Source organism: Chroicocephalus ridibundus, chromosome 1 (genome assembly GCF_963924245.1).
Source record: "Chroicocephalus ridibundus chromosome 1, bChrRid1.1, whole genome shotgun sequence".
Classification (NCBI taxonomy): Eukaryota; Metazoa; Chordata; class Aves; order Charadriiformes; family Laridae; genus Chroicocephalus; species Chroicocephalus ridibundus.
The window spans coordinates 82,933,342-82,956,931 of NC_086284.1; the positions used below are offsets into that span (position 1 = coordinate 82,933,342).

At 43.6% G+C, this 23,590-nt stretch overlaps 1 protein-coding gene across 4 annotated transcripts in view; it reads right to left on the minus strand.

The window, feature by feature from the left end:
- MID1 (midline 1) overlaps window positions 1–23,590 on the minus strand; it is a 253,971-nt gene that overhangs the window by 146,626 nt on the left and 83,755 nt on the right. Inside the window, exon 1 of one of the 4 annotated variants that reach the window (XM_063341475.1) lies at window positions 4,257–4,414. The exons of 2 other annotated variants lie outside the window; for them this stretch is intronic. The gene's annotated coding sequence lies outside the window, so the exon portion shown is untranslated. Of the gene's footprint in view, window positions 1–2,741; window positions 2,802–4,256; window positions 4,415–23,590 lie in introns of those variants that run through there. One more of the 4 variants, XM_063341493.1, reaches the window with a different exon arrangement.

Genomic DNA, 23,590 nt, shown 5'->3' on the forward strand with positions numbered 1-23,590 from the left:
CCATTCTAACAAACTACCCTTTGTCCGGGGATCCTGTCCCCTCTGTTCCCACCAACCTACAGCACATGTTGCTATAGCTACCCTGCATGTCTATTTACCACACAAGTGATCAAAGGGAGCAGACAACACACATACACACACGCACAGAAAAACCTCGCCAGGCTTCCTACCGAGCAATGTCCAGCCGCTAATTAACTGATACACTCCCAGCCTGCGGACCCCGTACACTTGTTTTCTTTATTCTGAGCGGTACACAAAAAAATAAAAGCAGCATTCTCCGAGATGCTCATTCTTCCCTTACAGACCAAACAAACAACAAAACGTCCCAAGATGAACTTTAAAAGAGAATTTCCTAAAGCGCGGCTAAGGATTACAGCGCTACAGGATAAGAATACAGCTTTTCGACTGAGGAACACATTAAGAATTTTAAAAGGTATGCAAAAGAAAATAGGAAATAAGAAACACATGCTAAGAACTTAAACAGCTGCAAGGAAAGGGCATGATTTTGAATTTTGCATGTGTTTTGCACTGAAATTGTATGCAGCATTTATTCACTTGGCGAATTATATGCACGCTAAAAGCTATATGACTGCAGTCATGACAAGTAATTGTAATGGCTTTATGTGCCTTGGAAACACAGTTTTTCATTTTTAGGTGGCCTGTCAGTTAACAGTCGTTTTGTTGAACCTCTTAATGTGACAAAGGGCTCAAGTCTGCCTCGATCAAAGTCAATGGGACTTCAACAGAAAGACACCAAAATAAGGAGTTGCATTTGTTGTCAATGATACTCCCACGAGCTGCACTTCAGGGATATGTTGTAGGCAAAAGTATTAAAATTCGTCAAACATTTGATTTCCTGTGAAGTATGCTTAGCCAACTTAAAACAGAGCCCACAGTGCCCTCTCCAGTTCTGCAGCAAATTCGGGGAATCCAGCCAGGTAACTGTGTCCAGCCACATGAAACCACTGCTCAACTACATGAAGGCTGAGCATCTTCTCAGGAGTTTGCATCACTTGCAAGATTCCTTACTTAGGAATTTCTTTTAAAGTAATAAACTGAGCCGAGTAGTCTGCAAAGCAGAAAATGTTACCTGCAAAGGCGCTTTTTTGTCAGGTTAGTTGGGTTTTGTGCCTTCAACCATGTTAGATACCTTTAAAAAAAATTGCATTTCTGCTTCCTAACACTAGTCTTATAGCACGCTAGCACACCCAAATGGGTGTATTTCCTGTGGATGCTTAAACTTTTACAGGTACATGGTGACCAGTGCACTTTCACAGACGTCACATGCAAAGCAATAAGATAGACATTGTCCCATTTTGGCTACTGGAGCTTGTATGTGAGGTCATTCTATCAGACAGCAAAGAGACACCTCTTGCTGAGGTTTTCACAATTACCACCTAAAACTGACTGCTTCTTCATACCGTCTCATTTACAAATCTCAACACAACATTTAAACCAGCCCCTGTTACCTGCTGGAGACTATCAGCCTGGCACAGTGGTAAAGCAGGTCGGATCTCATCAACTCGACAGGCTGCATATTACATTTCTACAGCAGTTCCTGCACTTTTGTTGGGGAAATTAGCGCATTTGTCTTGCTGCGTGCTGTTGCTCAGTACCTGTGGGCTGCCTTTGGGCCAGAAGAGTCATCGGCATAATACACGGTTTCATTCCAACACCCGCAACACGCTGTCTGCTTGGTGGTTTAACTCCGCGCCCCCAAATTAAGCGATAGCTCCCACCAAGAGCCTCTCAAAGTGGGAGAGCACTCGCTCCCAGAGCCTGAGAAGAGGAAGGAGTTAACCCACCCCCCTACTGCCTTACAGCCAGCTGGTGTAAGGATGGGGAAGGGAGCACCAGGGAAGGGCAGGGAAAGCACCAGGAGAGGTAGGGAGAGAGGATCTCGAGGCGGAAGAGCAGGTAAAAAAAGCTCTCTGTTACTCTGAACAGCAGGGCCATAAAAGAGCCAACAAAAAAATCACCTCCTTCGTATTCCTCTTTCCCATAACAATTTCAAACCAGAAGCGGGAGCGAGGGCTCCAGCTGCACATGCCTTTCCTGCTCCTAAGTGGCTGCTGGAATGGATTTCCTAAACATTTTGTACGGTTAGTTCGTAGCTCATCACGACCTTCAGTTCCCACTAAAACGAGAGGTCTGCTGCAGGGGGTGGGGGGGTCGCTGCTCCCCGTGGCTCTGTTCCCCCCCCTTGACCTCCAGCTCCCAGGATTTTGTCCCTCAGGCCCTAGCAGCGCGCACAGACTAACACCCCCCCCCCACCCCCGGCAAACTGAAAATATTCGCACCCAACAAACCACCCAAACCCGGAGAAATACTCCTGAATCCTTCACTTGGCGGGCGGGGGGGAGGAACCGCACTCGTGGGCAGGTGTTTAAACAAACTCTGGCAGCGCTTCAGCGGCCGCTCCCCACCCGCCCCCCCGGGGGGGAGGCACGGCGGGGCCGGGGGGGGAACGACACGGGGGGGGGCGCGGGTCCGTCCCGCCTCGGGAACGCGCGTCCCCCCCGCCCCGCATGGCTCCGGCGGGGAGACGGGGGGGCGGGGGGGGAAGGAAGAAGACACCTACGGGGAAGGGCCGGGCTCTGCAAGAACGAGCCCGCCTGTGCCTGCACCTCTTCTTAGGCTGGAATGTCTCCCTCCCTCCCCCTCCAAAAGAGGAAGAGGAGGGAGGGTTCGTGTGTGCGTTAACACACACACACACACCCCCGCCACCCACTCTGACTTACCCTGCTCTTTTAACCCACCGCCTCTGAACCTTCATCGCCCAGGCTTCAGGTAGAAATATTTCAGGAGGGGAAAGTGTGTGTTTCACAGAGCGTGATTTACTCTCTGGTGTTGCCAGGCTGGAACGGCCGCTTCTGCCGCTTTCTCAATTCCTGGTTGGCAACCCCCTGTGCCAAAGTACCCTCTTGTGGTGATAATGATTTCTGATGACTACGTGCGTCCAACTGACCAACTTCAGCTACGCGGTATATGAAATGCCCTTCATTTTGCTTCCCAAGGACAAGAATTCCCCTCTCTCTTTTAAAGAGCTATAAAGGTAATTTTTTGGGCTAGTGGGAGAAAGAAACACCTTTCCTCCCCCCATCACCTGTAGCCTCTCTTTCTTCACCCTTCCCCACCTCCTGTAACTTATAGAAAACTGGTGTAAGGGGGCTGAGATTTCCCACCCTGGTTCCAGAAACCGAGCGGAAAACAAATGCTCCATTTGCACTACAGGTGCAAAATCCTCACACATGCATTCCCTGGACGTGAACTATAAAAGTCCCACTGAGAGCTGAATGAATAACGTCCACACAGAAAAGAACCTAGAAAACTTCTCTCATTTCCTCGTATTTACCCATTGCCTACCTAGAAAATAACATATTAAGTGCAAGTTTCGGAAGTGGACTAGCAAGGCTTTTTAAACTGGGACAGATCTCTGATTCAGTCTTAAGATACAGCCCAGCCAGTTTTCCTTGCTCCCACAAGGCTCTTCTAACTGCACATTGTTGTTGTAAAACTATGAACAGCGAGAATCAAAAACATTTTGCCACTGTGCCTTTTAACTGCGAGAACGAGAATAAAAGCTCCTTTTGTCTCCTCAGGTGAATAGAAGTCTTAAAAAAAAACCTTCCTCATTTGAATAACCTTAGAAAAAAAAAATCCCTAGAAAACCCATCTTAAAGTACTTTTGTGAAGCTGTAAGACAGCTTGAAACTACTACATTTTAAAACAATCAGAAGATTAAAGCACTGGCAGGCAAGGAACTCATGCAGAGCTGTTTAATAAATTATCCCTGGGCTGAATTATTGGCATATTTAGGCTTATAACACAGCAAGTTCTTTCCCTCTCGCATGTCACAAACAGGGCTGCGAGACAGCCTACACAATGCACTTAAACCATGGCAAACTGGAATTGATTTACATCCTTCGCAACCCGCTTTCATGGCCCGTACAACCCCGAAACGCACAATGACCTGCATGGCATCACTGCCTACCGGGAGGATTAAGCAAAAACCTTCATATCAGTTAATTTTTTTTTACTCTTTTTTTTTTTTTTTTCTTCACCCTGGAAACTTACTTTTGACAAGGTTAAGAAACAAGAAGGGGGAAGGGGGGGGGAAGGCAGATGGAGCTCCGTAGGGGTTGGTACCGATACCACCCGGGGCCGGTGAGGCGAGGAGAGCCCCGACAGCCCCCGGACGGGGGCTGTCGGGGCTCTCCTCGCCTCACCGGCCCCAACGGGCAGCGTCTCCTTACCTGCCTCATGGTGAGATTCCCATCATCCATCCAGCCGGCAAGGGGCTGCTCACACCGCGCTGCTGTCGGCCGGGCAGAAATCCATCAAGTTTCCCACCGTAATTTGGTGGACTTGGCAGCGCTGGGTTAACGGTTGGACTTGAGGATCTCCAAGGTCTTTTCCAACCTAAACGATTCTATGTAAGCAAGTCCCCACCACCACCCCCTCCCTCTTCCTCCTCCCTATTTTTTTTTTTTTCCTTCCCCCCTTTTTATCCTTTGCTGGGGGGACTCATTCTTAAGACAACGTCAAGTTTCCCAACCTTCCTTCCCCAGCCTATTAAAAGTCGGGAGCGGGGAGGCAACTGTCCGCCTGGCTCTTATTTCAAACCGCAGCCCAGGGATGTAGTAGTTGGCTGAATTGGGCCATGAAATAGCCTCGCCAATCAGGAGGAAGGGGAGGGAGGTAGAGCACATAAAGGCTGCCTACACGAGGATTAGGAAAGCTTTCAAGGATTTAAAAGACTGAAAGCAGCTGGAAACAGTGTCTAGGGCTACAAAGAGGGAAGTCAATTTGCGGTGTAAGAGATTATTCCCATTCTCGTCTCACTGCTCCGGGTCTGCTTGGAGCTTGACCGGCTCCCAGGACTTCAGCGAGAAAATGTAAATGTCCAGCGAAACTATCAAAACATCTGAGTGACGCAGAAACACTTAACAGCCGCCCAGTAAAGTGGCAATATTCCCTAGTAGTCGGAGCCACATGCGCTCCAGAAGCACCAATTTCCTCATGTCAGATTAAAAAGTAAATTACATAATGACATGAGGAGGAAGTAGTAAAATACAGTCTGCCATCTACATCAAGAGCAAATGCCTGTCTGCCGGAAGGAACAGAAGGATGCCTGTGCATCCATAGGCTTCGGAAATGTTTTGCTGCAAAGCTTTATTTGTCTCAGTGGCAAATGCTTAATTAGCCTTAGCTTTTGTGTGCTATCTGCTTTCCCTTCTTTAGGGAGGGCGGTTTCCTCATTCCTGAAGCTTAGTTCCTCATGCAAGATAACACTGGACCCCAAATGCAACTTCAAAGAAAATAATAATAGTAGATGTTTTATTTTTTATTTTTTTTTTTAGATTTTAACAATGAGATCAGCTTCTATCTGCTGCGCCTTGGTGGCTTTCATTAAAATAAACAAACAAAAGGCAAAAAAACTCCTCCAAATCTGAAGTGCCATTGCTGCTTGAGTTACACCTTTCTTGGGTAAAAAAAAAAAGAAAAAGAAAACACAACAAAAAAACCCCAGAGAAATACAAACCTGCACATTCATACCACCCACTCTTCTCCACATTCTTTGAATCTAACTTAGTATCAGTTCAGAAGCCTGTCAGTCTCTCTGTTCCACTCTAAATGGAAATCTGTCTTTTGATCTCAGGGGACAATCAGGCAAATCTGAAGAAAAGCCCCAATATCGTGGATTCGCTTCTGCAAGAGCTTTATCTACCAAGGCAAAAAGTAGTCACTATCCCGAAAAATTCCTATCAGTACAAGAAATCTTACTTAATTGAGCTGCAGAAAAAGAATGTTACAATGATGTGCTGCCAGGATTTTAATTAAAGGCTTCCTAAAATATATTTCCTTTTAACTTATGATAAGCTCCAGCACCGGGTATGTCACAGGTAAAGAAAGAAAAAGTCTGAAGTATTTATTCATTTGCTTTCCCATTTAAAGACAACAATGATTTTTCTCGTAAGTGCAACCAAGAAAGTAGTTTGCACAGTATTAGCACTGACCAGCTCAGAAGCAAGGCATGGATGGAGGGAAAATGTGATTTAAAGCGCGATTGCACCTCATCCAGGGCTGACTGTGCTCTTGCCTGGTCCATGTCCTCAGGTGGAAGGATCCAGTTATACGCTTTAACGTTCCACAGAAACCAGCTGTCTCCAGGGATCAACGCGGCACATTGCGTAAGGGCAAGACCAGCCATTTACACTAGCCCACGTGGAGACAGCTTAGCAATCCTCCAGTGACGGTCTAGTCCTGCACACTTGCCCAACGGCCCCAAGCAGCTGCAATGCACAGAGCCGGGTACGTTAAGAGCACTTAACAGGAATGCTTGTCCTCTGCTCCCCAAACATAGCTTGGTGGCCACGTGTCACTTGAAATGAGTATGTGGTATGCAAAGACCTTTTACTGTGGTTAAAACTAGGAGAATCCTCCCCAGGGTGCATTCAAAGGAAGCATAAAAATTCTTTTCTGAGGTAATTACAGCCTTAGGGATAAACTTCCCAGGTGAAAGTGATTTAGCAAAAGGTGCAAAACTTACAAAATTAATAAGGATTATAAAGGATTCACCCCAAAACCTGGTATTTTGTTTCAGGACTTTAAGATGGGGATTCTGAGGACTGTTTCACAGTTTCACGTGGAAACGTAACGAAAGACTCAGGAAGAACTCCAACATTATAAAGATAAAACAGTTGCACTCCTTTTCATATACAACATGCACTGCTTACAGGATGGGATGGGAATTGCATTTTTCTGAAAACTCTGCAGAATGTGTCATCAAAAAATGAGCTAGTTCTATAGGATGAAAAAGATAAAATCATTAAAATAAAAAAAATTGGCAGTGACACACGTTCGGGGGGAGGGGGTGCAGACTATTCTTTTAATTGAAATAACCAAGTGTCATAGGCAGCCCCCGTTCTAATTCTGCCATTCACTTTCCACCTTTGAGGAACACGCTTTGTGATCAACCCGCACGGCAGCAGTACAGCAGTAGATTCCGAAAACTAGGTTCTGCACTTAACTTCTCACCTCTGTCCCTGGGAAGGTCTCACCTCTGTCTCACCTCTGTCCCTGGGAAGGTAATGGAGCGACTCATTCTGGATGTCGTCTCCAAACACGCTGAGGAGCAGGAAGTTATTGGAAGTGGTCAGCATGGATTTACCAAGGGCAAATCATGCCTGACCAATCTGAGAGCTTTCTATGATGTTATAACTGGTTGGCTGGATGAGGGGAGAGCCGTAGATATCATCTACCTTGACCTTAGCAAGGCTTTTGACACTGTCTCCCATAACATCCTCATTAGGAAGCTGAGGAAGTATGGGCTAGACGAGGTGACAGTGAGGTGGATCGAGAGCTGGCTGAGTGACAGAACTCAGAGGGTTGTGATCAGTGGCACAGAGTCCAGTTGGAGGCCTGTAACCAGTGGTGTCCCTCAGGGGTCAATACTTGGACCAATTTTGTTCAATATATTCATTAATGACCTAGATGAGGGGACAGAGTGTATCCTCAGCAAGTTTGCTGATGATACCAAGCTGGGAGGGGTGGCCGACACTCCAGAGGGCCGTGCTGCCATCCAGCGTGACCTGGACAGGCTGGAGAGCTGGGCAGAGAAGAACCTAATGAGGTTCAACAAAAGCAAGTGTAGGGTCCTGCACCTGGGAAGGAAGAATGCCAAACACCAGTATAGGTTAGGGGCGGACATGCTGGGAAGCAGCTCTGAGGAGAAGGACCTGGGGGTCCTGGTAGACAGCAAATTATCCATGAGCCAGCAGTGTGCCCTTGTCGCCAAGAAGGCCAATGGCATCCTGGGCTGCATAGGGAAGACTGTGGCCAGTAGGTCGAGGGAGGTCACTCTCCCCCTCTACTCTGCACTGGTGAGGCCACAACTGGAGTACTGTGTCCAGTTTTGGGCTCCCCAGTTCAAGAGGGACAGGGAACTACTGGAGCGAGTCCAGCATAGGGCAACCAAGATGATTATGGGACTGGAGCACCTCCCTTATGAGGAAAGGCTGAAAGAGCTGGGACTCTTTAGCCTGGAGAAGAGAAGGTTGAGGGGGGACCTGATTAATGTTTACAAGTATCTAAAGGGTGGGTTTAAGGAGGACGGAGCCAGGCTCTTTTCAATGGTTCCCAGCGACAGGACAAGGGGCAATGGGCACGAGCTAGAACATAGGAAGTTCCGTTCAAATACACGGAAAAACTTCTTTACGGTGAGGGTGACAGAGCACTGGAACAGGCTGCCCAGGGAGGTTGTGGAGTCCCCTTCTCTGGAGATTTTCAAGACCCGCCTGGATGCAGCCCTGAGGGATGTGGTTTAGGCAATCCTGCTCTAGCAGGGGAGTTGGACTAGATGATCTCTAGAGGTCCCTTCCAACTCTGAAGATTCCGTGATTCCGTGATTCCCAAGATCTTTTGAGTGGCATGAGAGGAAGAGAGAGGGTCCACATCTGAATTGGTTTTGAGGGCAGTCAGCGTCCGAAGACACAATGGTGCAGCTAGATGTGAGGAAGAGGAATTGCCACTTGGGATGCAAGAAAAGGCAGGCGCTGTTTTTCACACCTTCCTCTGAACATCCTTTTTCATATCTATAACCCACATGTGTATGCATGCATGAGAAAGTCATACGAGCTTTGGGGAAGTGAAAGAAGCTTCTGCCCCTGAAGGAGGACACCTTTTGTAGTCTGCCCAGTGGGGACCCACAGAGGGAAGGGCAGCCAGAGGAGGTGGTGCCAGGTGTGAGTTCAGGCATTGGTGGGCACAGAGATCTGTGCAAGCGAGACAAAAGTCATGGCTGGGAGGCCAATAGTTTTAGAGGATTCTTAAGGGATTAATTCAAGTTAAAAGACAAACGGCCACAAGTACACCAAACCATTGGCAGTTTTACATTCTGTGAACTCTGGTTATCAGCAGTAATGGTCAGATCCCCCTTATCAAACCTCAGTTTAACCTGCCCTGGGAGTTCTGAGTGACTCCAGCAGACATAGAAGTACAAAAGTAGCTCTGACCTTGCTGCTCATTGCAGGTGTCTGCCACACTCCTTATCACACATCAAGCACCTCTCAGGCAAAAAGGGCAGACACGCAAGCCCTCCACCCAGCCTCATGTCTCAAGCACCGTGTTGCCCCATTCACTAAAGCAGAGGTAAGGGGGGATAACTTTAGCTGGGCTTCCGTTACCAGCAGACTGACCCAGCAAGAATTTCAGTGTGGTCCATGCTGTTCTGCTCCTGACCTGGCAAAAGTAGCTACCAGGTACTTGTGAGAGCTCAGTGTCTCGGGTGCTAACTCGCAATCCTGCCTCCTGTTGCTACTTAAGATAAAGAGGTAATTTTAGCATGTGTCCTGAGCCGACTTAAATAGCCAAAAAGCTTTGGTAGTTCCTATAAACATGCATCAAAACCCACCATCGTGTAATACCAGGTAAAAAGTGTACATTATGTACAAATATAATGTATTTTTACTAAAACATAGTAAATGATTGTGTGTTCTTTGTCAGCACGTCAACTCTCGTTCTGGAAAAGTTCAGCTGAGTTTAGTGGGATGAGGCTCAGTTCAGTGCTCATCAATGCAGTGGACGAGTTTGTAGGTTTTAAATTGTGAGAAGGCAAGGACAACAATCTTGATACCAAAAATTTCGCACTGTTTCAACATCTGAAACTTTTGCTCATTCTGATTTGTTAATTAAACCTTCCTCAATTAGCTTCATTCTTTCCAATAAATTGCGAAACATAGGAACATTTTTGAACCTAATTGCGAAACATAGGAACATTTGAACCTAATGTAGAATTACTCGGTCACTGGAGGTTTTTTGGTGTAGTACCATTTTATGTAGTCCAGACCAAGCTCGGTCTGCACCGGCTGCAGGGAGAACGCAGAACGGGAAGTGGACAAAAGGACTTTCTTTCATTAGCTGAATTCCAGCTGCTGTGGAAATCCTTCTGGGCCCAGAGAATTTGATATACGCTAAAGACAGAAGAACCACTCCATCTCCTTACAGAGTTGTCCCAAATAGAGACAGACCAGACCCCAGGATCTGATTATATGGTAGGAGTGAAAGAGTTGCAGCAGGGAAAAATACAACCCAGCACACAGGTTAGAAAGAAACAACCTAGTTTTTCAAACCTAGCTTGAAAATCAACATCTTCAGGTATGAAGTCAATCACAAATAGATTGCTTTTAATTTGCAATATGGGCAACTGATAAAAATAAAGACATGCTTTTTTAAAATTAAACAAGCAGGTAAACTGTTGCACTTTGCGAGGAAAAGGTAATATTCCCACTCAAACTACTGGTGTTGAAATTAATTTCTAATGGTTTTTATAGTTCTTCCCTTGGCAGTTTCAAATTGGCACCTGCAGGAAGAGCAGGATGTCCAGAATACAAAATACTATTTAATAACGCCAGATAACACTAGAGTATATAACTCAAGGCAACACGGGAATGTAAAAATAACTGCCAGAAGAACTGGTACAAAATACGAGGTTATAAGATGAAGACAAATTTCTGAGAAGACAGTATGAAAAAAATGAAAAAAATCTGAAATAGCGTTAGTATGAAAAACCGTTCTCAAGCTGTGAGTGTCACACAATGACTTTAAAATATGTAGTTAATATTTGTGGATATAAGAATGTGCAGAGCTGGATCTCACAAAGCAGTACTCAACTGCTTTTATCAACATCGCTGCAGTGAATGCAATGAAGATAAACTAATTACCCCGGCAGAGTTTCTGACTCATGGGTATTTAAACGCACACGCGTTTTCCAACAGAAGTTTAAAAATAAGACCAGCAATGTCAGACATCCTTAAATTTCCAAATGCACACTGAAAGCCACAGCACATAAAAGCATCCTTAAGGCAGACCTTTGGGAAATTCATTGCCTTTCAAGCAAGATGACTCAGCCTTCTGGCAGGGTATCACTGAAACGGACAGAGATGAGAAAGAACAGAGATCCTGCAGTCCTCTTGGTGGAGTGGTCCTTAGATGACCATTCACCCTCGCTTAGTTATCTCTCAAACTGCTCTCATCTCACTTGGGCCTGCACCAGCCGCAGGCAAGAGATAGTGAAGATGTCTTCAGGACAACTTCTTCCTCCATCACTTACGCTATCTGAGTAATCCACAGTTCAGACAGAAAGGTGGTAAAAAATGATCCATCTGCACTTGCCTTAATGACAACAGTGACTAGACTTTTTGATTAAGGTATTTTAATCAAAAGAACAATATCTGCTGGATTTCATTTTACCACATCTGCTATGAGGCAGATACTTGATCTGCTAGGCTGAACAAGTTGGTGCACATTCATGTGTAATAAATTAGTGGTAAGAAGACTCTGATAGTCTATTCCAAAATTATATGGAAGTAGGGTAAGTTAAAAAGACTGACAAAGAAGGATACTATAAGGGTTCATAGTTTCTAAAACATCTGTTCTGTAGTGCATGCAGAATTAAATGGAAATAATTATTAGTATAGCGTTGTTTCTCCATTTTATTTCCTAGGGTTCTACAATTGTTTGATACTTCAGTGATAATACCTTATTACTCTTAAAAGTAATAGATAATAGTTAAATGACACCAGCTTTTTAATATTCCAGTCTTAAGAAGCCTCCATGAAAACAAGAATGATAAAGTAAGAAGACAAGAATCGCCTCTGTAACCCCTATTAGCATAGAAAAAAAGAGTAACTTTCTTTCGTTGCATTCTGTACCAGCTGCTTATTTAGTGACTGATTGCAAAAATCAGTCATAGAATCACAGAATGGTTCGGGTTGGAAGGGACCTTAAAGATCACCTAGTTCCAACCCCCCTGCCATGGGCAGGGACACCTCCCACTAGACCAGGCTGCTCAAAGCCCCATCCAGCCTGGCCTCGAACACTTCCAGGGATGGGGCATCCACAACCTCCCTGGGCAACCTGTTCCAGTGCCTCACCACCCTCACAGTAAAGAACTTCTTCCTGATATCCAATCTAAATCTACCCTCCTTCAGTTTGAAACCGTTACCCCTCATCCTATCACTCCACTCCCTGCTAAAGAGTCCCTCCCCATCTTTCCTGTAGGCCCCCTTTAGGTACTGGAAGGCCACTATAAGGTCTCCCCGGAGCCTTCTCTTCTCCAGGCAGAACAACCCCAACTCTCTCAGCCTGTCCTCATAGCATAGTAATGACGTGGTCATGTAATAACATAGTCATGTAATGACTCAAGGTAAGCAAATAAAGATTCAGGCAAGTAGCAAAAGTTGTATGATATATGCCTTTTATAGCCAAACACCAAATAGTAGCTGTCAAAACCAATACCGTTCTGCTATTCCAGGAGTTATATCCAAATATATGATCACACAGATCTGATGAAGAGTCATCTGGCCACAATTTCACTGAAACAAGTTAAAACCTAAGCTGATAAATTGTCACCTGAAGCACACAGGTACCTACTGAAACTCCCATTATCTGCCTGTTAGCTGAGACCACCAAACCACGCAAATCCTCCCTTTACAAATGAAACCCCCTAACCACAGGTTTACCGCAAAACGTGTAACATTCTCACAGTTAAGACATTCTGTTCTAAAAGAGCGGTTTTCTTAAACCTGCATGCAGCAGTTTAGACATATCCTATGCCACGCAGATGTCTGCACCAGGCGTGAGAAACTCTAAGCGCTGTCAGGACTATGCCATGTCCAGAAGGAATTACAGAGATCTCTCCTCTGTGTTGCAAAACTTTCCGAGAGACAAGAAATGCTGGCATTTTAATATCTTTTCAACCCCCCCGCTGAGGCAAGGCACTAAGATGAAAAGCTGGAGTATTTCTGCATCATTTCTTCTTCTCCACATTTCTTGTTCTCAGAAAACATTTGATATTTCAAAGTTCTGCTGTGCTTCCCTGGAATGACACTACAGAGCTTGGGTCACGCTGAGCTAAAAAAGGAGCTCATCTCTTTACAAATCCCATAAAGCAAACTGCCACTGGAGGGACAACCAACCAATATTTCACTGACTTGAAATCAGATGTTTCAGCTCAGATCAACAGAGCCGAAGTTGTCTAAAAGTTCACGCCAGACTAAAATCTTTTGTTTCGTTTCTCTAGGCAGAAAAATCTGTCAACAATCTGCATTTTCTCATGAAACCTAATTTCATGAGAAAATTACTTTTTGCAGTTGAACCTCCCCAAGAATATTCCCACAGGGAATTCTCATTTATCTCCTCTCTCCAGTGCCCCAGCTACCCGTGCCAGCTGCCTGCCACATGGAAAAAGGGCTTCTGTGAGAGAGGCAACCTCTTGGGACAGGAGATGTGAAAGTCACCTGTCGGTCGGCTCTACAGCCACAGGGTCACGTGGAAACCTTGTGAAGTGACGTGACTCAGGATTGCATCTTAAACAATAGGAATACAAACTGTGACCTGTAAACTGCTTGTGCGTCCATGGGCGAGGCATTTCATCTCCCCTGTCTGAATTCTCAAGCTACGTATTGAAGCTGCCTTTATTTTCCTGAGGATAATAAAGGAGAGAGTAAATCTGTGAAAACTAAAACATCTTTACACATTATAGTAATCAGGGCAGCACATAAGCTCTTCCATAAGCGGGAACAAAAGACACCAAAAGACTAATCTTTGTAGATGTGACAAGTTTCTGGGCTAAACATTAGAAGCCAGAGTGGGAAAGACAGTATTAAACAGACAACGCAAGCAGACTACTAAAATTATTTCTAGAAAATTGTGTGTGTGCACTTGAATGTGTGAGAGAAATATATTCAAATTCTTCAAGTAAAAATAAATGTATATTCTTGGACTTTTTCCGTTAAAAGGCGGTCTTCCCTAGCACAATATTCCTTTTCCGAGATAAATATTTCCCTTGCCAGGGTACCAACGGATTGCAATGTTTGTGGTGAGATGAGGTCTGCGGGGGGCGGGCTGGGGAATGACAACAAAAAGCCTAAACCCAAACCTGAAGTCCTTAGACTCTGCCCAGGAAAACCTCGTTATACAACTGAGAATTTGCTAACATATGTGACTCATGATTTGACTCATAAACTTCTGGAGTTCACTGGGGTTACTGTCAAGGTCAGATTACCTATGAAATATCAAATTACTGTCCCTTCCCACTGCTTCAGCAAGGCCCTTGGTACTGAACATGTAATATATTTATGTGGGAAATAAAAAAAAATCAAAAACATCATGTTCTTCTAATTTCAAATGAGAAAAACAGGCAAAGAATTTAGAAGGAAATCAAAAGAACCTTCTTACCAGAGAATTTTAAATTAAGTAATTCAAGGATGTGGGCAGATACCACAAAGCATTAGTCACAGCAGTAAAATAAGAGACAGTTTCAGAGAGTCTTCCCTATCGCATTAATGCTTTTCCTCACCAGGAGCACTGCTTAAAATTATTTATACGTACAGCAGCTAAGGAGGGGTTTGAAACACTACGCTTACAAATTGGCCCATTGGGAGGACTGCTCTGGGAGGACTGGTCTGGTCAGGTCTCACCCTTCTATTGGTGCCAAGTAGCCCTTTTTTAACCTTTAAACTGTTTTCAGATGGTACTTTTATGAGCCACTGTACCTCGTTCCTTTTAATTACAGACATATATAGTGTAGGTTTACCAGTTTCCAAAAGAATTTTTACTTTATTTAGCTCACATTTCCAGATGTGTCCTCTCTTCAGGCCCCCCTTTTTGTTAAATGGCACTGGCAATAAAAGACATTGACTGCAAAGATAATGTGCTTCTCCGGGTTCCAGGCAAACTGGTTTTATAATCCAATCCTTCGATTCTCATTTATAAGGGACGCTTATAAAAAATACTAAAATAAAAAAACAGACTGGTCCATGAAAATTATATTTTCATAGTTGGTGTTAAACTTTTTCATGAAGATCCAGTAACTCAGAAAAGTTGATTTGGGTAAGACTTCTGGAATGTGAAGGCCAGCACGGAAATAAAACGCTCATCGCTACGCTTCCATTTTTGCATCTCACTTCCAGTTCATTATTAGTTTGCATTCGTCACTTCAATGCTGAAATTCACGGGTATCGCAGATATTCATGAGTACAGGGTTTTTTTTACAGGGAGACCCAACCATTCTTACCCTTGCCCGCAATACATTCTCTGACATCATTATTTTGCACAAACAGAAGGAAAAAACAGTACAGAAGTAGCTGCTACTGCACATTACCCCACCAGTGAAGGTTAATGCCTGCCTTCTGAGCTATTTCATGTAGCTTTTGATCCCCAGGGCCACACGTTGTCACATATGCTCATACTCTCTTCTCCCTCTTGTTCCAACACCTTCCTTAGCTTGTATTTTGCTGTAACACACTATGAAACTGCAATGATACGCGAAGGCCCTGATTCCCATGTCATAGAGTCCTTTTTCACACCTCTTGGGCACCAAGAAGGTCCTTTATGTGAATGGGGAGTGATGTCCTGATAACCCTGTCAGCTCCAGCCACCCATGCTTTCAGTGCTCTCAGTTTCCCATCTACCACCTGCAATTAAGAGCGAAAGGCTTGGTACTCCATGCTGCTGCAGACTAAAAACAGACATGAAGATGCCTCAGCGCGTACAGAGGAATGGGCTGGATCGTGCAGACACGTTGCTCGATTACCAAATCACTCGGTTACCGTTGATTTTTCCTCTACATGCCTTCTACATGTGCACTCAGGAGTAGAAGGCGTATATAAACAGTATACCGCACTTCAGACTGAAGTGAGAGAGAAAGAATACTGATAATTCAAAAGGAAAGAATTAATTCAGGATTCAAACATTGTTTCCATATATCATTTATCAAAGGAACTCTGAATTCACTGGGATCTTTGGATAACTGATGAGCACCAGCCTCTCTAAGTAGTTTATAGACTGGGAAAATAAAGTCCACCACAAAAAAAGGACAAAGCACAGAGTCCTTTGGGAAAAAGGTGACGACACTTCAGCAGGGGAGCTCTGCAAGCCGTCCCAGTGTCCTTAGCTTTAGGGCTGTGGAAAAATTCTGCAGAAAATCACTGCACGAAAAATTCACTTGCCATACCCACGTTTTAGACTTCAGAAGCATAAAGCTCTGACCACTTGCAGCTTGGAGGTTGAAAAAGAAGGGAGACCACCTGAAATGCAAAGTCTAAAATGGCAGAAGCTGTCACTACAGCCAGAAAGGTCATTATTGTTACAGCTTTATGTGATTCAGAAGCCTGCAAATAAAGTAAATGGCACCGCTGTCTTTGTAAATTAATAACTGCTTCAAGAGAGGGATCTGCACTTACCTCGTTATTTTGGGTGCCTCCCTGTGAGTTCCCATGTTCAACCCTGTGGGGAAACCGTTCCCTTTAGGTTGCCTCTCTTTGGCCACCACAAACCACTCAAGCCTTCAGAACACCTCGCTGAGGGTGGTTATTATGGACATGCTGTGGGTGAAGAGTGATGCATGTCCACCACCCCGCTCCCTCTAGTGACTCCTTCTACCTGTTAAATCTTTTGCTTTTAATAAATAAAACTGATATACGTAAGCAAAGTAGAATGGCAAGGAGAAAGCAGATAGCAGACAGAGGAGTTGTGAATCACAAGCATTTTTACACATTTATCTTTCAGTGTAGTTGTCTCCAAGAGATAATATCATCAGCGTTTTACAAACATTAGCAGGGCACTTGGTGCACGTTTCATTAAGATGTTTCAGTGTCTCAAACAGGTGATAAGGAGTTGCCATGGTTACTGTATTCTCTTAAGCTGAATACTAAATAGGTTCACAAAAAATATATTCTGGCTTGTTAGGTAAAACATTAGTCACCCCAGCTGGCATTTGCTTATACATCCCTTTTATTTTGTCAAGGACTTTTCACTCCTTCATCTTTCAAATAAAGTGGATTTTGGTACTCTTCAGAGAAAGGAGAGGTCACTAACCATTCTCCTCCTTCAGAAAAGGGGACAAGTTAGGTAGCTCATTATCGAGCCTGTTTATCATTAAAACGAAAAATTACTGCTCCACTGTACTAGAATTGTGAGAGCTTTTATTTCAGAGGATTTAATGACTCATGGAAACATGTTTATGAGGCAACAAGCCCACACTACACAAAGAACTCAACATCCGCGTGGCAATAGACCATATAGCTTTTAATGGCCTGAACAATTTGTCTCACAGTCAGACACGGCCCTGAGATTGTCCCACCACCAACATTTGATCCAACATTTCTTTCAGTTACTTTTCTGCCAGTGGACCTCAAGGTGCTATTTAGGAAGTCTATTAGCAGCTATGCAAATTGGGAGAAAAATGTGTCACATCAAGTCATGACAGTTTAATAAGATATTACTCATGGGCAAATGCATTCATGCACTGCCTACTCAGAAGGGCAGGTTGAAAGGAGTTACTGTAAAGACATCAAATTTGGTATTTTTATCCTTGTCTGTCCCCTTTGTGATGCAACTAAAGGAAAGTTTTAACACTCCAACTTCTTTTAATTTTACCTTAAGATATCCAGAATGTAAGCAAAAAATAAAGCTCAATAAAGCACTGTGAACATTATGTACCTGGTACTTTATTTTGAAAATTTTCATTGACATCAGCTGCAGACATAGGGTGGAATCCTGCTCCTATAAAACCCATTTACAGCAGTAACGGCACAATTTTTACTGAGGTGAATGTGACTAGGATTTCGTCCATATGCCACTGATTACCTGACTGTGATCAGGAAAAAAAAAAAAAAAAGATTCCTCCAAGCTAGGGTAATAACTTACTTGGATATATTTGAACACCTGTTACTACACTAGTCTTAATAATCAGTTCAGTTTTGAGTAAGACTAAGCAAGAGCAAATGTGCTTGCAACTTCCAGATCCGCTTTTACAGCTTGTACCCAAAGAGATTCCTGGGAAATGAATTAATATTTTGCAGTCCGAGGCAGCAAATTTTTATAGCAGCACTGAGCAACAGGGTAGGAATTTGTGGAAGATAATACATTAAGCAGATCTAAGTACTAACTAGGCCCTTACTTTATGTATTTTGAAGTGTAGAATGTTGCATATTTCTAGAACCAAAAATGGACATAACATATTGTTCTTGCAAGGTGTTACCATGTTAACAACTAGAGCACCTTCTGTTAAAACTATTAATATGTGGCTTATCACTTCATAAAAGCTTGAAATCACAACCCAACAACAATAAGCACATGTGGTACATATGAAGTCGATCTGCAAATACAATAATAAGCATTCAGCAAGAAGCATTTTTGTGCCGTAGTTAGCAGAGGTAAAATTGTCATGTTTGTTCTACAGTCGCCACGTTTGTTATCCACAAAATAACCCATCCGTACGCACTCTGCATTTGGGTTCCTTTCTGAAATGTAAGACTGTTTTTTGTTGCCTCCTTGTTCCTCAGCACACACCAACCTGACTTGCAAAGTTTGAAGGTGATGGTGAAGTCAGTCGCATGAAGGCTTAGCAATTTTAAGGAAATCTCTTCCCAAACCTAGAGCTATCCCTCTGTATACCAAGACAGCTATCATCTATCAAAATGATTCTGTCGCTGCTCTCAGTATTTAGGTACTTACGGCACTTGGAGAGTAAGTGATGGCTGTAGGAATGAGGATGAAAAAGCGGATGGGGTGATAAATGATGAGACAGAGGAGTGGGAAAAGACAGAACTGTAAGTTTTCCGTGCAAATATACACATCTTTGTTAAAAAAGAGAAACAAACTCATGAGTACACAAAAATTGAAAAAGCCATCAGAGGATCAGAAAGACACTTCTCAGGAGCAAACTTCCCTCATATACAACTAAGGGGGGGGGGGGGAAGTCTGCAGTAGCCACGAGTTAGTTTGGGATTGACTTTTCAAGGGTTATTTATCGATGGAATCAATTCCATTTAATTGACAGCAGACAGAACCAACCGGAGAGCAGAGGCCGGCAGGGGAGCCTGGAGCGGAGGGACCAGCCGGCCCAGTCGCCCCCGTGGCCGAGCCCACAGCAGCCCCTGCCGGCCGCCGCCGCCGTCGCCCCGCTCCCCTCCCTCCCGGCCCGGTAACTGAGGACAACTTGCCAGCCGCGATGCCCAGCGGCTCGGAAAGAAACGGGAACGCTCGGCGGGCTCCCTTCGAGGCAGCCGGGACCCCGGTTTCTTTGTAGGAACTGCAAAAAAAAAAAAGCCCCCTTTCTATTTGCAGGGAAAAGCTCAAGTTCGCAGTTTCGGTTGCTTCTCAGCTGGGCTTCAGATCCAAATTTAGCAACGCTAAAATAAATGTTTACAAATGTATATAGCAGGCAGTTCTATTGATTCTTGCTGACAATGCCATCTATAACATTGTAAGATACCTTCCTCTTGTTCCTGAGGTGTGACACGAACTCTGCTTCTAAACCTTTCTAATGCATAAAGCTGATTTCTACATGCAAAAAAGAAGACGGCATAGGTTCAAAAGGGCAACTATTTTTCTTTCTTTGAATGATTGTAAAGGAAGTATGCTACTGGTGTGTACCAGGAGTACACTAGATTCCACTTTATGCCCCAGCACAACTGCCACCATGCAGTCTCCATGCTGTAATTTTTCTGAAGTTACAGTCTCAAAAGCCCACGAGAGTTTGCATACTTGAAATTTGTGATACATTTTTTTCCCAGGATATGCCTGGGCCCTTGGGACAAAAAAATTTTTGTTAAGGACCAGCTTTCTGCTTGTGAAAATACGATGAAACCACTGAACTCTGACCGTTAAAGCAGAGTGCATTCCACATTAGCCTATAGCAACAGGATATCCTGATAGTCAGCGTAAAGGGGGTAAAAACACCAGCACGTAAACCTCAGGATAACTCAAGCCATTCCACTTAAAGTATGTGGATCTCAATCCATCTTGTTCATTTTCATATTCCTTCTGTCTTTTCCTGATTTAACACATACTCTTTGCTTGCCTTCAGAAGGGGTATCTGGCAAACCCAAACACTGAACTTTTGTATCAGACAAGCAACGCAGTTTGGAATGTCATGTCCAGGCAGGTGAGAAATTAGTTCAATACCAGGGCAGCTGTCTTTTATAGAATGGCTCTGTGGAAACAATGTTATTCTGTTAATTACTACGTCCTCCAAGATTCACACAAAACACACATTTCCTCATAATCAGATGAACTTTTATCCCTTTCTGCACTCACAGATTTCTGTTAGTCATTTCTTCCTAGATGCATGAATAGTAAATACTAGGGGAATTTTGGCATAAATCCCACTATTTCCCCCTTTGTGAATAATCAGTTTCATACTATTTGTGGGTGTGAACAGGCTGAGTCCTTACCTCTGTGCTCAGAAAATATGCAGACCTAGAATTAACATCCAAGCTTGAATGCCTCTTGGAGATAGATTTTGTTCATCATAGAAAAACCAAACAAAAGCAATACAACATAACCTTCAGACTGAGCTTCCTTTCTAAGCTCGTCTATTCATAGTATTTCCTTCCAGGAATTCCTCTATCTTAACTCAGTGAATTCTTCCTCTTACTCATGCTTCCTCTATTTTTAAGGGTAGTTAATGAAACTGCATTTGCCATAATAATTCAGCAAAACATCAGCAGCTTTGTGCAAGATCTCGACGCTTGTGAAGAGGGTGGGACAGCAAGAGCATCCTGTCACCCTCAGCTGTGTCCAAGAGCAGCAATGCTGACAAATGACTAGCTGACATCTTATTGTTCTTATTTTCAGTCTCATAAAAAAGACCCCTCAAAGGAGAACAAGTTTTATTCAGCTGAGGTTTTACCATTTCTCTGTATTTCATCAGCCCTGGCATTAATACAATATTGTGGTGATTTAACTTAGGAGTGTGGGAATTACTGAGGCATGTGCTTATTTTTCTAACAAAAGTTCAGGCGTGCTATTATTACCAATCTATGGTATGTCATCAGTGTCAAAGGCCAAATAGTTTCTTGAAATGTTTAGGAATCAAGTGTATGCTGAATCTGAGGAGTCTCTGTTCTGACTCTGCCATTCACAGGCGCAGGCGGGAGCCTGCTGCACAAAGACCACCTCTTGCCAGTGCGCTCCTGAGCGCTCCCAGCGCGGCCGTTTTGACAGGGCACTCAGGTTCTCAGCGGGACAAACCTGTGCTTCAGAGAGCAGACTAACCTCGCCAGCGGGCAGTTCTCAAGGCTGCATCTGTCTGTACAAATGCTGGACCTGGGAGCTTGAACCCAACCTATTTTTAAGAGGCCAGCTTCCACCGCATGTGGCTCCTTGCGTGCATAAGCGTATCTGCCAGTTTAGTACCTCAATAATACTCAGCCAACTGGCTTAGCGCGTCACCAACTTAATGATGTCACCAACTCTACAACTACCTGAAAGGAGGCTGTAGTGACGTGGGGGTCGGTCTCTTCTTCCAGGTGACAGGCGATAAGACAAGAGGAAACAGCCTCAAGTTGTGCCAGGGGAGGTTTAGACTTCATATTAGGAAAAATTTTTACACTGGAAGGGTTATTAAGCATTGGAACAGGCTGCCCAGGGAAGTGGTTGAGTCACAATCCCTGGAGGTATTTAAAAGATGGGCAGACATAGTGCTTAGAGATGTGGTTTAGTGATGAGTTTTGTCAGTGTTAGGTTGATGGTTGGACTAGATGATCTGAAAGGTCCCTTCCAACCTAGGCGATTCTATGGTTCTAAAAACACACAAAGAAGATACCCCCAGAGGGTATCAACACAAAATCCTTTAAGCAATTGTGTTAATAGGTTATGGGTAGATCAAGGAGAAGAGGGTGTTTCTGAGCGCTCCCAAGATCTGTCTCTGAGAGCAGTATGGATCTACCACATCACTCCCATAGTTGGGTCTTAACAGCTCTGCTCTTCTTCATAGACTTTTGGATTGAGCTTTCCCTTTTACAGTTTATGAACAGAGAGGGTGACCAAACTAAAAAGCAATACCAAGAGAAGTAGCTGTTCTTTCATTTAAAACAGGCAATAGATTTTTCAACCAAAAATTTTCTTCTTATCTCTGTCATCAGGGTCATAATAGAAAATACCAGTGACAGATGCAAGACAATTCAGAGAGATCAAAAGGTAAGAGAGTGAAAAATCAAGCCCGAACTTTTTCTTTGCCAAGGAAATGCTTAGGTAATATAATTATTTCATTAGAAGCAATGGCCATCTGTTATGCTTTGTAGAAAGACTGGCAAACAATGTTAAAAACATCCATTAAATGCAACAGAAAAGAGGAAAAGATGTTTATTTAGCAAACGTTAATGTTTCTGGAAGATGTTTGATTAGAGTCTGGAATTTATCAGCATTTGCTAGAGCTCAGCCTAGAGGACAAGCCTCATCAACGCACATTGTCAACAGGCATTACTGAACAGTCCCATCTCTATGTGAAAAAGAAGTAATTCAGCTCTTCCAACCACAATATTAGGTGCAGCATCCTCCACAAAACATGATATATGCATTTTTACATCCCCTTCCAAGAAACGTTTTATAGTACCTCCCCGATCTGTTAGTAATGGCTTTTTTTCTTTTTTTCCTGTGTGGCATGAAGTTAAAGATAAAAAAAAAAAAGGTCTTTAGAAACAGAAAGACAGGAGGCCTTTCCAGCAGAAACATGAGGCTTTAAACATAAAAAAGTAATGTGATTATGCATCAGAAGAAAACTGAAATAGTTCATTAATAAAAATGACAATGTTACGAAGCATATAGCACACGTGCAAAACTGAAAGTAAGCCACTGTTTCTATTTTGATGGGGTGGTTGCTTCTCAACAAACATACAAAAACGTTTAAAAAAAAAAAAAAAAGTATAGCAGAGCTTGCCCGCTACTGCAGCTGCCAGATGTCATCATGGATACTCTAATGGGAGAAGAAAGAACGATGCTAAATTGTAAACTGAGATTTCCTGTGAACTTTGATTTGAAGTCAGCCCCACGACAGAAGAAGGAAATATACTTCTTTCTTCAGCCCCTCCATAAGAGCAGCTACCCACAAGTACTCTTTTCTTTGCACAGCCCCTCAAGGTAGCCTGAATGATTTACTTTTTGCTACGGTGCTGCTTTTGCTACAGCATAACTTAATGAAAGCAACAGTATTTGTCTTAGAAAATTGTATTTTGTATTTGTATTAGAAAAAGGAGGCAGAGAGGGGAAGAGTAGATGCACTCTTGTTAAATGTGTGTGTATATATATGTGTATATATTTATATACACAAAGCTCCATTCAAATCAAAGAGTAGATGTTCACTGTCTGATCCATGCATAATGCAATGTTTCCCCAAAATCAGAAATCCCTGTGTTGGGAGAAGCACAGCAGAGGGATATAGCAGGGGTATAACATACATATATATACATATATATATATGTATATATATAAAAAATGGGGAAAATTTTCACATGTGTGCCTCATTCTATACCCTCACAAGCAAAAAAAATCTCTCCAAATAGAATTTTGTTTTGCACGTGGTTGGTAAAAGAGCTGAAGACAAGCTCTCCCCCTTGACTTTATTTGAAATTACGGGGATTTAGCAATTTTCAGGATAAAGCACAAAGTTATCCCAGGAGCAATCTACCTGTTCATGGGCTTGTTTATGAAAGCCTGGAAAGGCAGGTGGTACCTCTGGCATGTCACCACGTCACACCTCGTGGCGGTGAGTTTGTCCTGTGGAGTTCCTGACCGTGAGGGG